This window comes from Ictidomys tridecemlineatus, chromosome 4 (genome assembly GCF_052094955.1).
Source record: "Ictidomys tridecemlineatus isolate mIctTri1 chromosome 4, mIctTri1.hap1, whole genome shotgun sequence".
Lineage (NCBI taxonomy): Eukaryota > Metazoa > Chordata > Mammalia > Rodentia > Sciuridae > Ictidomys > Ictidomys tridecemlineatus.
Window position 1 is genome coordinate 192,131,145 of NC_135480.1, and position 13,132 is coordinate 192,144,276.

The 13,132-nt window shown below is 38.7% G+C and overlaps 1 long non-coding RNA gene across 2 annotated transcripts in view; it reads right to left on the bottom strand.

Moving 5' to 3' along the window:
* LOC144377343 (uncharacterized) overlaps nucleotides 1-13,132 on the bottom strand; it is a 71,103-nt gene that overhangs the window by 23,288 nt on the left and 34,683 nt on the right. For both annotated transcript variants that reach the window (XR_013438256.1, XR_013438257.1), the window contains 3 exons: nucleotides 9,533-9,644; nucleotides 5,697-5,873; nucleotides 48-190 (listed from right to left, as the gene is read on the bottom strand). This is a non-coding gene — a long non-coding RNA (uncharacterized LOC144377343). The remainder of the gene's footprint in view (nucleotides 1-47; nucleotides 191-5,696; nucleotides 5,874-9,532; nucleotides 9,645-13,132) is intronic.

Genomic DNA, 13,132 nt, shown 5'->3' on the forward strand with positions numbered 1-13,132 from the left:
GATATTTTAATTAAAAATTAAAATAGAATTTAAAAAATAGGCAATACCATGTTGAAGAAAATGTAGAGTGGCTTGTGTTCTCATATATGGCTGGTGGAAGTACAAAATGTCACAGCCACTTTGGGAAGCAGTTTGACAGCTTCTAAGACAATTATAATAGTATTCAGCAATTCCAGTTTTAGACATTTACCTAAGAGAAATAGAAACATATGGCCACAGAAAAGCCTCTGGGTGAGTCTATTCAGTATCTGCATTCATAGTCACCACAAGCTGGCAATAGTCTAATGTCCTGCGATTGATGAAGAGCTGAATCACATAATGAAATCCTTTTCATTATACTTTACAACTAAAATGGTTAAATAAATTGCAGCATATTCAGGCAATATAAATAATATAAATAAGTCGAATGATATAATAATATTAAATGGTGGAATGGTACTTGGGAACAGAAATGAACAACCTATAGATACCTACAATGGCATAGGTGCACCTCAAATGCATTATACTAAATGAAAGCAGCCAGATTCAAATGCTACATGCTATATGATTTTATTTCTGTGAAATTCTGAAAAGGGGAAAACCTTAGAAATAGAAAATAGGTCAGTGGTGTTCAGGGGCTGGAGGTGGCAGTGGTGAGGATTCTTACTCTTTCTGCAGAGAAGCACAAATTAAATATAAGTTTATAAATAAGCATTGATATGAGGGCTGATATAGAACCATGGAAACCCTTAGAGGGTCCAGAAATTAGGCACATTTAGATGCTCAATTTATTTTCAATGAATGTGCCAAAATATTTTAATGAAGAAAGGGTATTCTTTTTAATACATGGTACTTAAAAAGCAGTATATCTGTACCTAAGGAAAAGCTCAATCCCCATCTCAAACCACACACACAAAATAATTCAAGATAAAGAAAAGATCCAAATCTGAATCTTAAAATTAATTATTTTCTAGAAGAAAGTCTGAAGAAGGCAAAGATTTCTCAGATAGGACCCGACGAATTAAAATTTTCTGCCCACCAAAAGACATCAATAGCAAAAGAAAATACAACAGCCACGCTGTAGTTTGTAATTCATACTTTTAGTATAGACTTTTATCCTGAATATACACACTTTCTATATCTTAACAGTAGGATAAATGGCCTAATGAAAGTGGGATTGTCCCATAATAGCAAAGAATGACATATGACTAGCCAGTAAGCACATAAAAACTTCTCAGCATCATTAACCATCAGGAAAATGCACCACAACGAGGCTTCACAAACAGAGTGCTAACAGCAAATGTTGGTGAGGGTGCAATAAAAAATTGCACAGCTACTTTGGGGGAAACGTTTGGTATTTTCATATCACGGTGAGGATGCTTTCTCTAGATGACCTAGCAATTCTACTGCTGGATGTTTTGCCAAGAGAAATGACAATGTTTTCTGACAAAACAATTTATAAAATATGTTCACATAAACCCTTTTCATTACACCTTACAAGTAAAATGGTTAAATACATTGCAGCATATTCAGGCAATATAATGTTATTAAATAAGAAAAAGAACAACTTACACACTAAGCAACGTGATTGGATAGCACAAGGGGGCAGACACCAGGGAGTACACACTGAACTATTTTATTTATAGAATACTTAATACAGGCAAAACTAATTTTTGTTGAAAAAAATCTTCAGAGAAGTGAAGCTTCTTGGGGACATTTTAACTCAGAAGGGGCTAGAGAGAAAATTCTAGGTTGACAGTTACATTTTAATTTTGTCTTAAAAAAGAGAAATATATAAGTATGTGTGTGCACACACACGCACACACACACACGCACACACACACACGCACACACACATACACACATATTTCTTTGAATTGACAAATTCCCCATTCGGTTGATCTTAAACAGCAAAAATGTTGATTAATCTCTGTCTTAAATGGAAGGGTACTGAGTATAATATTATAAGGCTCCTCAAAGTCTTCCATATGTCTATTGTACTTGAGATTGTGGGTGTTTGCTGTCTTCAAGCCAATGTCAATATTTATCTGTAGTTTGGGAAGTCTTTTATTGCCAAAAAACTGTAAGTTCTCTTTTCTTCTTGCTATAGATGGAGTAAGTCCCTACCAAACATTTTTGGAACATGAATGAGTGGAACATTCATTTCCCTATGGCTCAGCTCTCTGGCTTTCCAATAGCATTAAGTGTTTGCATGTGCTTAGTTTGTCATTGGGGGTTCTGTTCATCAGCTTTCCATCGCTGTCATCGCTGTGACCAAAATACCAGACAAGAACAAATTAGAGGGAGGGACATCAGATACAGGACTCAGTGAGAAAAAGCTACTCAGTTCATGGCAGGGTCAGGAAATACAGAGGAAGAGAGAGAGAGAGAGAAAGACGATAAAAAAGAAGAGAAGGGGCCACAATACTTCCAGGACAACCTCCAATCCCAGCCTTGATCCACCTCCTCCAGCCACACCGCACTTGCCACAATTACCATCTAGTGAGTCCTTTGAAACTAGGATGGACCGATTTGGTTATGGCCTTCATAATCCAATTACTTTGCTTCTGAACATGCCTGCATTAATATTGGAACTTTTGGAGGGCATCTAACTCCAAATCTCAATGGTGGGGCTACAGATTTCAGCATAAAAATCACCTTTATAATTAAGGAAAGTTAACTTAGTTCATACTTTTTTCTTTAATCAATTTTCAACTTTTAATAATTTTACTTTTACCATAAAAAGCACTGAAATCATCTGTTGGCACCACCCACATGAGCAAGAAAAGAGACAGATAAAGTGAATTTAGTATTTTTCTTTTACAAAATATGGAACATATTGGGTAATGGAAATATTTGATAAATAAATCTAATTCTGGGTGGATATTGTGTTATGGATAAATATTGAAATATTATTATGCATTATGCATTTTAAAGGTGGAAACTTCATTGGGCATCTTTTTGCTGAACAGGCCTATGTTAATTCAACAAAGACTTATGAAATCCTAACTGTATTTCTAGTGGTTGAAACATTACTTGACACATGCTGAATGAGCAAAGATTTTTATTCAACAACAACAACAACAACAACAAATGAAATTTTGAGTTAAGACTTGAGGAACCAAAGATTTTTCAATGCAGAGCATTCTACAAGTTTTTTTGCTTGATTATTTATTCCTGTCACATAAACTACCAAGTCACTAGAGTGACTATGATATCAGTCTAGATACTGAGTTGGGGAAGCTACAATGGGCACAGAGGCAGTTCAAGCAAAATTAAACCTTTGTTGCCATAACATTCAGATTTCAAGGCTGTTTGTTATAGCAACCCAACTTAACCTGTCCTGCAGGATGTGCTAGTCACATTCCAATTCACTTCAGCACAGCTCTGAAGTTTGACATCATTCAACCTAGGTGTAAGCAGCTTTCTTCACTACTCTGAATTTCAGGTACTTTTCTTTGCTTTTGTTGTTGTCCAAGCACTTTGTGCAAGGTCCCTTAAGCTCTGATGTCTCTGACCTTGTGTGGTCCTGTTCATCATACCTAGTTCTTTATTTTAAAATGAAAAGAGAGGATGATTCCAGTTAAATACATTTGAACGAGTCAGCTTGTTCCAGCCCACGGTGAACCCACTGGAACCTTGCCTTCTTGCCCTTTGCTAACCTTAGGTCTGTGGTTCATGGCTAACCTTTCCATTTGCTCTTCTTGTCATGCTGACATAAAGCTGTGTGAGGCAGATGGTCACTCCTATAGACCTGAGGAAGTCCTGCCTCTCCTCATTCCATCTTGTGCTTCTGAGCAGAAGAGAGTAGTATCCTAGAAATGATGGGAGCTTATCCACTTGTGAGGGTACAAACGTATACTTCTGAAGTTTATGAAAGTGCAGACCAGCTCAGCATACCAATAAAGACCGAGTAATAATAGAATTGGGACTTGAAGTTATAAGTTCACACAGAAATCCATCCTGGGGTTCAGAAGTCTCTGTCTTACTTGGTTTCTTGGGAAATTTCTCAATTTATTTTAATTAAGAGTACAGTAAGGGGCTGGGGTTGTGGCTCAGCGGTAGAGTGCTTGTCTAGCACATGCGAGGCCCTAGGTTCGATCCTCAGCACCACATATAAATAAAATAAAGGTATTGGGTCCAACTAAAACTAAATAAACAAAATATTTTTTTAAAAAAGAGTATAGTAAGGGGAAAAAAAACCAACAACAACTTGAGAGAATTTGTTGTTAGGACCTACTTAGCCAGAAGAAAAAAAAACAGAATAATCTAAAAATCCATCTGTGGCCTCCTACCAGATCCCTTCCCCTTCTTCCACCCAATATTTTAAATTCTTGAGTCACATGACAGAGACTACCCTACCTCTATCTGATCATTTGTTTACATAACATCAGTCTATTTGCTTATCTATCAATCTTTTTGTCTTTCTGTGATTTTTTTTGTTTGTTTACCTAGCTGTCCCTCTTTCATTGATTATTCTATCTTTTATTTATATGCATTTGTGGAGATCTTAGCGTTGGAGTCCTCAGTCACCTCTTGTCTAGTCCTTTCTACCTCATCAGCGTGGCCAGCCCTTGTTCATCTTTACCTTCTTGATCAACGCCTCTTTCCCCTGACAGTCAACACCACATAGAGTGCACACGTCTCCCTTGGCTTCTCATTGGAATGTGCACCTTCTGTTTGGAGCACCTTGCCTCTTTCAGCCTTCCTTACCCGTGTTATTGTCATCATTATTGAATTTCCACGCACACTGCACTCCTACTTCTGAGTTACATTTCAAGATTTTTAAATTTTATTTTATTTTTCTTTTCGGGAAGAGGGTCTTGCTAAGTTGCTGGAGTTGGCCTCCAACTTTGGATCCTCCTGACTCAGTCTGGGAGTAGTTGGGATTAGGTGTGAGCCACCACACCCAGCTTCATGTTCAGTTGGTCATCTGTTGTGCATGGACTTTGGTATCAGCAGTCTTCTAGCCACTAAGCTCCTGCATTCTTACCAGACGGTCTGCTCCAGGTCCATACCAAGCCAGGCTTGCACCTACAGTAGTCAGCTTCCCAGAGATTTCTCTGGCTGAAATGCTTTGGTGAGGAATCTAGATTTTACTGAAGATGTCAACATGGGATAGAAAAACAAAATTCTTATTTGACTGTTTTGTTCTCCCTGACTTTCATAGCTTTCCTTTTATCTATTTCCCAAGCATCTAGTCATCTTTTTATCCTTTCTTCTTAGTTGATTCTACCCAGCCACAGTTCACCAACTGAACTTTAATTTACTCATCTTCATGTTATTTAGAATAGACTCAGATCTTCCTCTCTTCTTTTCCATCCATCCAAAATATCAGTCCTCAGGTGGCCTCCATCTCCTTCAAAGGCACAGTAGCATGAGCTCACTCAGGGTGCTTTACCATTTTTCTCCAAAGAAACATGATAATTTTTCCAAGGAAAGTTTTGATAAATGTGGTTGTCCTCATTTGACTATGTGAATCTTTAATTATTGGGCTGTCTCGCTGGGCTGGTTTGTGAGCCATTGAAAATTCTTGGATGTATGTAGAGTTTAGATAAAGAAATAAGAATAATCAGAACACCAGAGGGTCATTTTAGCTTGACACTCTTGTGACTTTCCAACATCCAGAATTGTGAAGGAAATGGAGACGAGGTTTAAAACATGAAAGGAAAAGCATGAAACATGTTTGTACCGTTATTTCCATTTTCTTTACTTACTGTGCCAGGCACTTCCCAGAGGCGCACTCTCTCGTTCCTCATCATTCCCAGGAAGACAGACATTCCTCTCATTTCACAGACAAGGAAACTGAAGCGGAGTGGTGCTGTCCCAGCCTGCGTTTGTCGGGAGGTTTCTGGGTCTTCCACTGTGTGCTCTGACACAGAGTCTTACAAATCCTACATGAGGTACAACATGGAACTAATGTATGAGGGGATTTTTTTTTTTTGCAGATTAACTTTTATTTGAATTATTTTACAAAGAATATCACATGGTTCTATAAATGCAAAATTTAATGCATTAGTTTTGTTTAAAGTGAAGGTGGTCCGCAGTCCTGGGATGGTATTATTGAAGTTTGTCTCAGCAGGGATTCAAACAATTAGACAGAAATGTCCAGTGCCTCACTATACACCAAGCCGTGGGGGCACAGGCCTGTTGAGAGAGTGATTGAGGAGGCATTGGAGTGGACATTTCTGTGCAGTGGAATCTTATTCATTATGTCCCATCACATGGGGTCCCTGAAGCCAGAGGACATCCACATGTAGCATTTGCTAGTAGAAGTTGGAGATGATTCACTATAATTGCCTGCTCTGGAGTGACAGCATCATACTGCAGCTAGCCTACTGGGATTCCTCTGAGGGACTTAGATACATGGTGTGAGGCTCTCTTAGGAGTAACCACTTCCTAGCATCTTTTCTTGGAAAACTGATGGTAGTAAAATATCAAAGTAAAGATTTTTTTCAATACATTGCTAAAGACTATTCTGTTTAATATGGGAAATGTAATGAAGCCACCAGGCAGTGGACCTCTGGGACACAGAGCTTTTCCATCTGGATATCTCCTGCCCCCAGCATCTTGTCTGTGGTTTGCCTTTAATCCAGTCCATTTGACTGACAGCCATCTGTGGCTCAGTCCGGAAAGACAAGGAGGAGCAGAACGTGTTTGCTTTACAGAGCAGACAATGCATGATCGAATCTTTGAAAAAGGATAGAAGTTAATCAGCAAGAGGACAGTCATCTCAATAAAAGAAAATATTAAAATGCACTGATGGGGACTGGGGTTGTGGGTCAGCGGTGGGGCACTTGCCTAGCACGTGCAAGGTGCTGGGTTCCATCCTCAGCACCACATAAAAATAAGTAAATAAATAAAATAAAGGTATTGTGTCCATCTACATACAACTAATTTTTTTTTAATGCACTGATGGTGAGTGTTAGAGTGTAGCAGGTTTGTCCCTGTACCTGATGTGGGTGAAGAAGGACTAGAGATGACCTTGAGGAGCTTGTCTGCAGCTGCACCACAGAAAGGCCCTTTAATTCAGCAAAGGAATGTGGGCTCTATCCTGAAGGTAAGGGGTGGCTTCTAAAGGGTTGTAAGTTGAAGATCAGAATTATGTTTGGGAAATTTGACTCTCAATAAAACAAAACAAAAACTGTCTTGCAATTAAGACTATATAAGTTCAAAAGAAAGGCAAGTGGAGTAAATTGACAATATAGACACTAAACATTCCTCATAGGAATAGGGAATTCACAGCAGTGATCCCACATATACTCACTCCTTCTCACTAGTTATGTAGGAAATGCAAAATAAAATGCTAAGTAATAATTTGTGCCAATGTGATTAGCACGTTTTAGGACATTAAAAACATCTGCTGCTAATGAAGGTATATATACAGCATTTGTGAAATTGCTACGGTCCTTTGGATAAGTTATTTGGTAGCATCTGCAGACATTTAAAACTTCCCAAGCCATTTGAGCTGACAGTCTCCCAAATAGCAATCTGTCCTGCAGAATTAGGGGCCCAGTTTGCAAGATACACAGATGATATTCATTACAGCATTGATTGTAAAAAGTCAAACATAACAAAAAAAAAATGGGGCGAGAAACCTGTGCCAGTTAGTTTCCTTTGATCTTTCTAGATATATTTGGAACCCTTACTGGCTATCATGCCTGAGCTCCTGGCTCTCTGCTTGCTAATCAACATTTGAAGATGGAGGGGAGAGAGGTGGGATACTCATCCCTCTTCCTGCCCTCTTTTCCCTTCAGACAGTGTTCTTGATAATGGACGTGATTTCCTAATATGACCACAGCTTTGTGATAATGGTCATCTCTCTCCCACAACCAAAGAAGTAGCCAAGTTCAGGCAAATATGCTGTAGTCCCCTTCCCTTTCAGACTTTGGGGATGAGATGATTTTTCTTTCTAAGTACTAGCTTTTTTTCCAGCCCTCTTTTTTATTTTTAAATTTTATTTAAAAAATTCTTGTTATTGATATGCAACATTAGGACACATTTTGACATAATCACAAAAGCATGGAATATAATTTACTCTACAGTCCCCAGCATTTCCCCCTCCCTCTTCTCCTTTCCCCTGCTTCCCTTCCTATACTCTACTGATCTTTCTGTAATTTATTTATAGTTTTCTCTTTTTGATTAGTATCCCTTTAATTCACCTTTTAAAAAGTGCATTCTTCCCTGGTCAGAAGCCAGATGAAGAATAGAAGAATTAGAGAATCTAGAATAAGAGGCAGAAAGACAGCTAGGTTAATCTTTATGGGATCCCTCTGTTGCATGAGGGAGAGAACACAGACACATTTCAGTGGTATTTCATGTGCCAGTCTCTCAGGCACTCCAAATGCATTCCCACTTAACTGTTGTTTTGGACACAGAGCTCAGAAAATGGAAGTCAAAAGAAAAAAGGTTTTGCCCTACTGTAGAAAACTAACTTTCTCTGAACTTGCTCTGTGTCTTGCTCTGGAAATGTTTGCTAATTCTGCACAAGATTTAGGATCTCATAGGGTCAGTGGAGAGAACTTGGGACTTAAATACGCAGGCTCCAGTAGCCAGGTGCCTGAGAAGAACATCCCTATTTTTACTTGTTTGGTCGGGTGATCTTAGCAAACTACCTAATCACCTTATGCCTCTGTGTCCTCATTTTTTAGAAGAAAATACTTCTTGTAGCATCAACAGTCCAGCTGTGCTAAGACAAGGGGGTAGATTGCTGAGAGACCAAAGAAGACACCTGGAGATGGGAAGTAAGACATAGGTTATTGAGAAATGCTTATGGGAGATGATAAAGGGCTTCACAGGTGCACCTCTAACTCTTTTTTACATATTCCTCTAGTGAAAATGGCACCTCCATTTCTCCATGATGCTCTGTCCAGGGGCAGCTGGATGGAGAGCACTTCTCTCTCCATGATGCTCTGATCCACAAAGTTACTGCAGGGAGAGGGGTTTGATAAGCCAGGCTAGAGACAGAGACATCACTAGCTTAGCTTGCTTCATCCTATTGTGTGACCAGCAACCCAAGGAATTTAGCCTGTGGGCAAGAAAGCAGCTTTCCTCATATACCATTAACTTGCCCTAGTTCCCAGCATACATGAAAGGAGGTCAGTGCCCTTCATGATTAGATGGAATATAATTTACTCCCCAGTCCCCAGCATTTATCCCCCCCTTCTCCTTTCCCCTGCTTCCCTTCCTATACTCTACTGCTCTTTCTGTAATTTATTTATCATTTTTTAAATTAGTATCTCTTAATATAGAATGCATTCTTCCTTGTCAGAAGCCAGACAAAGAATAGAGGAATTAGAGGATTTAGAACAGGCAGCAGGAAGACAGCTAGGTTGGGATTATACAGCCCAAATGTTCCCGCCAAGACTCACTCTCAGCATTCCCTTAACTTGCTTAGGTTTTGGGGAGTGGGGAGGTCCACTTCAGAAACATGATGTTTTATTTTTTTTCAAAGTCAATACACTACTAGTACCTGTTTAGTAGTTATGAGGAATAAATTAATTTCCATATTTAAGCATCTTACAACCATTCCTAGAATGCAGTAGGGGCTTACCAAATATGGGCAGTCACTGTTGTGGTGGTACATAGCTATAATCCAAGTCACTCAGGAGGCTAAAGCAGGAGGATTACAAGTTCAAGGCCATCCCAGAATGGTTACTGAGAGCCTGTGTAATAAATAAATACATACATACATAAATAAATACATAAGTAAATACATAAGTAAATAAGTAGATAAATAAATAAAGTTAACAAGGGATGAGGGTGTTAGCTCAATGGTAGAGCATCCCAGAACTGCTGAGTGAATGAGTGAATGAATGGATGAATGAGTGAATCTGGGCAGCCATTGTTATCTGCTCACCTTAGGTCACTGTAGTTATAACAGATACCACGTCCCACTACAAGGATGAAAACAAGCAGATGAGAGCATCAGTAGCTAGTTCTGCTTCTTTGCCTCTGCCTGTGGAACTTAGGAGCATATAAAATGAGAACATGTGGAAGCCATTATGCAGACAATTTCATTTCCTTTTGAGACAGGGTTACTAGATTGATATGTTGGGGACTGTTTGAGAAACTGAGAGTCATGATTTTAGAAACACGTTTGACAGAATTCTCTTCTGACTGAGTTCAAAGCTCCCTCCATCTCAGGAACCTCCCAGAGACCTGCAATGAAGTAACCCTTTACCTGTCTTACTACCTGGAGCTGCCGGGTCCTGTAGCGGGGTCATGTATGTGTGTGCATGATGGTTCTCTAGAGTGTTGATGGTTGGAGGTCAGTGTCCAGTGTTTTGTAGTGGATAGTCAGCAGAAGTTTATACTGACAGCCTGAGCTTAGCACTCAGACCACCATGGGCTCAAATACTGGTCCTGCTTCTCATGAGTGGGTGTGCTCTTAAACAAGTTACTTAATCTCTCTGAGTTTTCTTCTGTCATCTATGAACTTGAACTAGCAATGCCTCTGTTATTATACTGGCCAAGATTTATTGATAACTCACTGTGCTTCAGATGGGCATCATCACCCCATAATTAAGGTACTATCATTACCATTGTTCAGAGATGAGTGAATTGAGATACAGATAAGTATATAGCAAAGCTCACCCAAGTTGACTTAGGAAGTGATGCAGTCAGAATCTGACTTCAGGCAGCTGGAAGGCCAAGTGCATATTTCTAAACATTGTACTACACAACTTCACAGATAGGCTGTACCTAGCTTATTATAGATGGTCAGAGAAATTCTTTGAACAAAAACATAATAAGCCTCCAGGCATGCCTGGTGCTAGATCCCTGATATAAAATAGAGATGAAACCACAAAGTGAAGGTTGCCCTGATAGACATTGTCTTCTAATGTAGAATATAGACCATGCTCAAGGAAAATGTAATAACTGTAGCTTGTAATTAGTGCACTGAAGGAAATATACAGGGAGTTAAAATAGAGAAGATTAGTATAGCAGCAAAGACCTAGTGCAATGCTTTGGGCACAGCAAGGACACAAAATATTTATTGACTTTCAAAATGCATAGAAAGGACCAATGCGGTGGGTATTAAAAGCTAGGTAGATTTACATTCCTTTCCAAAGAATGCTTTTCAGTACCTGCTGTTGGTCTGGAAAGTGCCCACTCTGGACAGGTTCCATGTCTTTTTAAAAAATGATATCTGATTTAAAAGATTGGATTTTTGAAAGAGGAGATGATTCAGTCAGAGTGGAAAGGAGGGAAAAATTCCACATTCTTTTTGCAAAATACTATGGAAGTCATTCATTTTAAACACACACAAACATGGAATTTTATGTTGAGAAGCCCCAGTACATATATCAATAATTACCACAGAACAAAAAAAACATCATCCTGACTAGCTAAGTCTGTCTCTTGTGGAGCCTCTGCATTTGTTCCAAGGTAAGTAATGTGATCCAAGTGCTTTCAACAGATGATTTCTCACACACACACCAAATAATTGATGAGGAGGAAAGCACACCATATCCTCCATCACACCACCGTCCTCTGAAACAGGTCCCCCCAACTGCAGTGTTCATTTCTGCCTGCTTTCATTTCTCCATCTCCTTCACTTAGCCCCAGTTCCTCAGACTCCCAACTCCTGGGAGAGGGTGTTTATCCTGATTAGCAATGGCTTCAGAGATTCAACACCAGTTAATATCTGAACGCAGGCATCAAACACTGATTCCAATTAAAGTTAGTGTTGGGTTCTAAGTGGGCCATAATGAATGAATTAAAGAAAACTATTTTTGTTGGAAGATGGACTTTTTGCATATTTTAAAAAATGCCGGTATTTGTTCCAGAATTGAGTATTTGAAATGAGGCTGACTGGAGAATACCAGAAGAGGCTACAAAGGGGTTTGGCCAAGCAACAAAGCGTGTGGGCAGAGAGGAGCGCTCAGGGAAATTGGGTGGCGTGTTTGTTGCAGCTGGCTCTGCAGGGAGCTGTGTCATTTTGAATAGGTTCTGAACACATTCTCATCCTCTTACACACGTTAAGTTTTAGTTTCTCCTCTCTTTGCAAAATGTAGACGCAATTCATTATTATTGTGATTAAGGTTAGTGTGAAGATGTTTTAGATTTGGTCAGAGACACTGTCTGCAAGCTGGTCACTGCTTTCTGATGGCAAGGACCATAGTATTCTAAGAGCACCCCTTTAATTTTTGGTACAATATTAGATTGCAGGCTTTTGCTTTACCGTGCATATGTGTTTTGTGTTGAATATTTTTGGTTTAGATATTTTTAAATTATGTGCATTGAGAATTCTTATTAAGGATATTTATTTTTAAATTTAAGTTATGTTTATTTTAACTGATATAAAAACAAGGATTGTACATATTCATGGGCTATAATGTAATATTGTGTTCCATGTAGACATTGTGTAATGTTTAAATGAAGTCAAACCTATCTATTGCCACAAACATTTACCATATCTATATAGAAAAACACTCAAAATCCTTCCTTCTGATTTTTTTAAATACACCATATATTATCATTATATGTAGTCACAAGAACTTCTTACTCCTATCTTACTATAACTTGGTGCCCCTTTATCAGCCTTCTTCAGTCAACCCTCAGCTCTCCTTCTGGTAACTACCATTATATTCTTAACTTCTATGAGACCTACATTTTCACATTCCACACGTGAGTGAAATCATTTGTATTTGTCTCCCTGTGCTTGACTTATTTCACTTAGCATTATGATTTCCAGTTCAATCCATATTGTTGCAAGTTACAAGATTTCACTACTTTTGTGACTGAATAATATTCTACTCTGTATATGTACCACATTGGAAAAAAACATTTATTAGTTGATGGGCACTTAGGTTGTTTCCATTACGTGGCTATTATGAATAAAGTGCTGCAATAAATGTGAAGGGCAGACGTCTCTTTGACAGACTGACTTAGTTTTTTAATATATGTATCTTCCATGTAAGGACAGTGACTCATTTCCTTTGAAAAAATTGGAATACATTCTATCGTTGTGTCTGAACTTTCATGATAACGAGCTGGGGACAATTTATATACTCATAGAGGACCTTTTTAGTTTGCAATTATCATTACTCACTCAGTTCACATCATTTGTTATCTGCCTAGGCTTCTGCCAAGTGTTTGAGTTTTAAAACATCTATATAGGACAGTCATATAATTCATCATACAAATT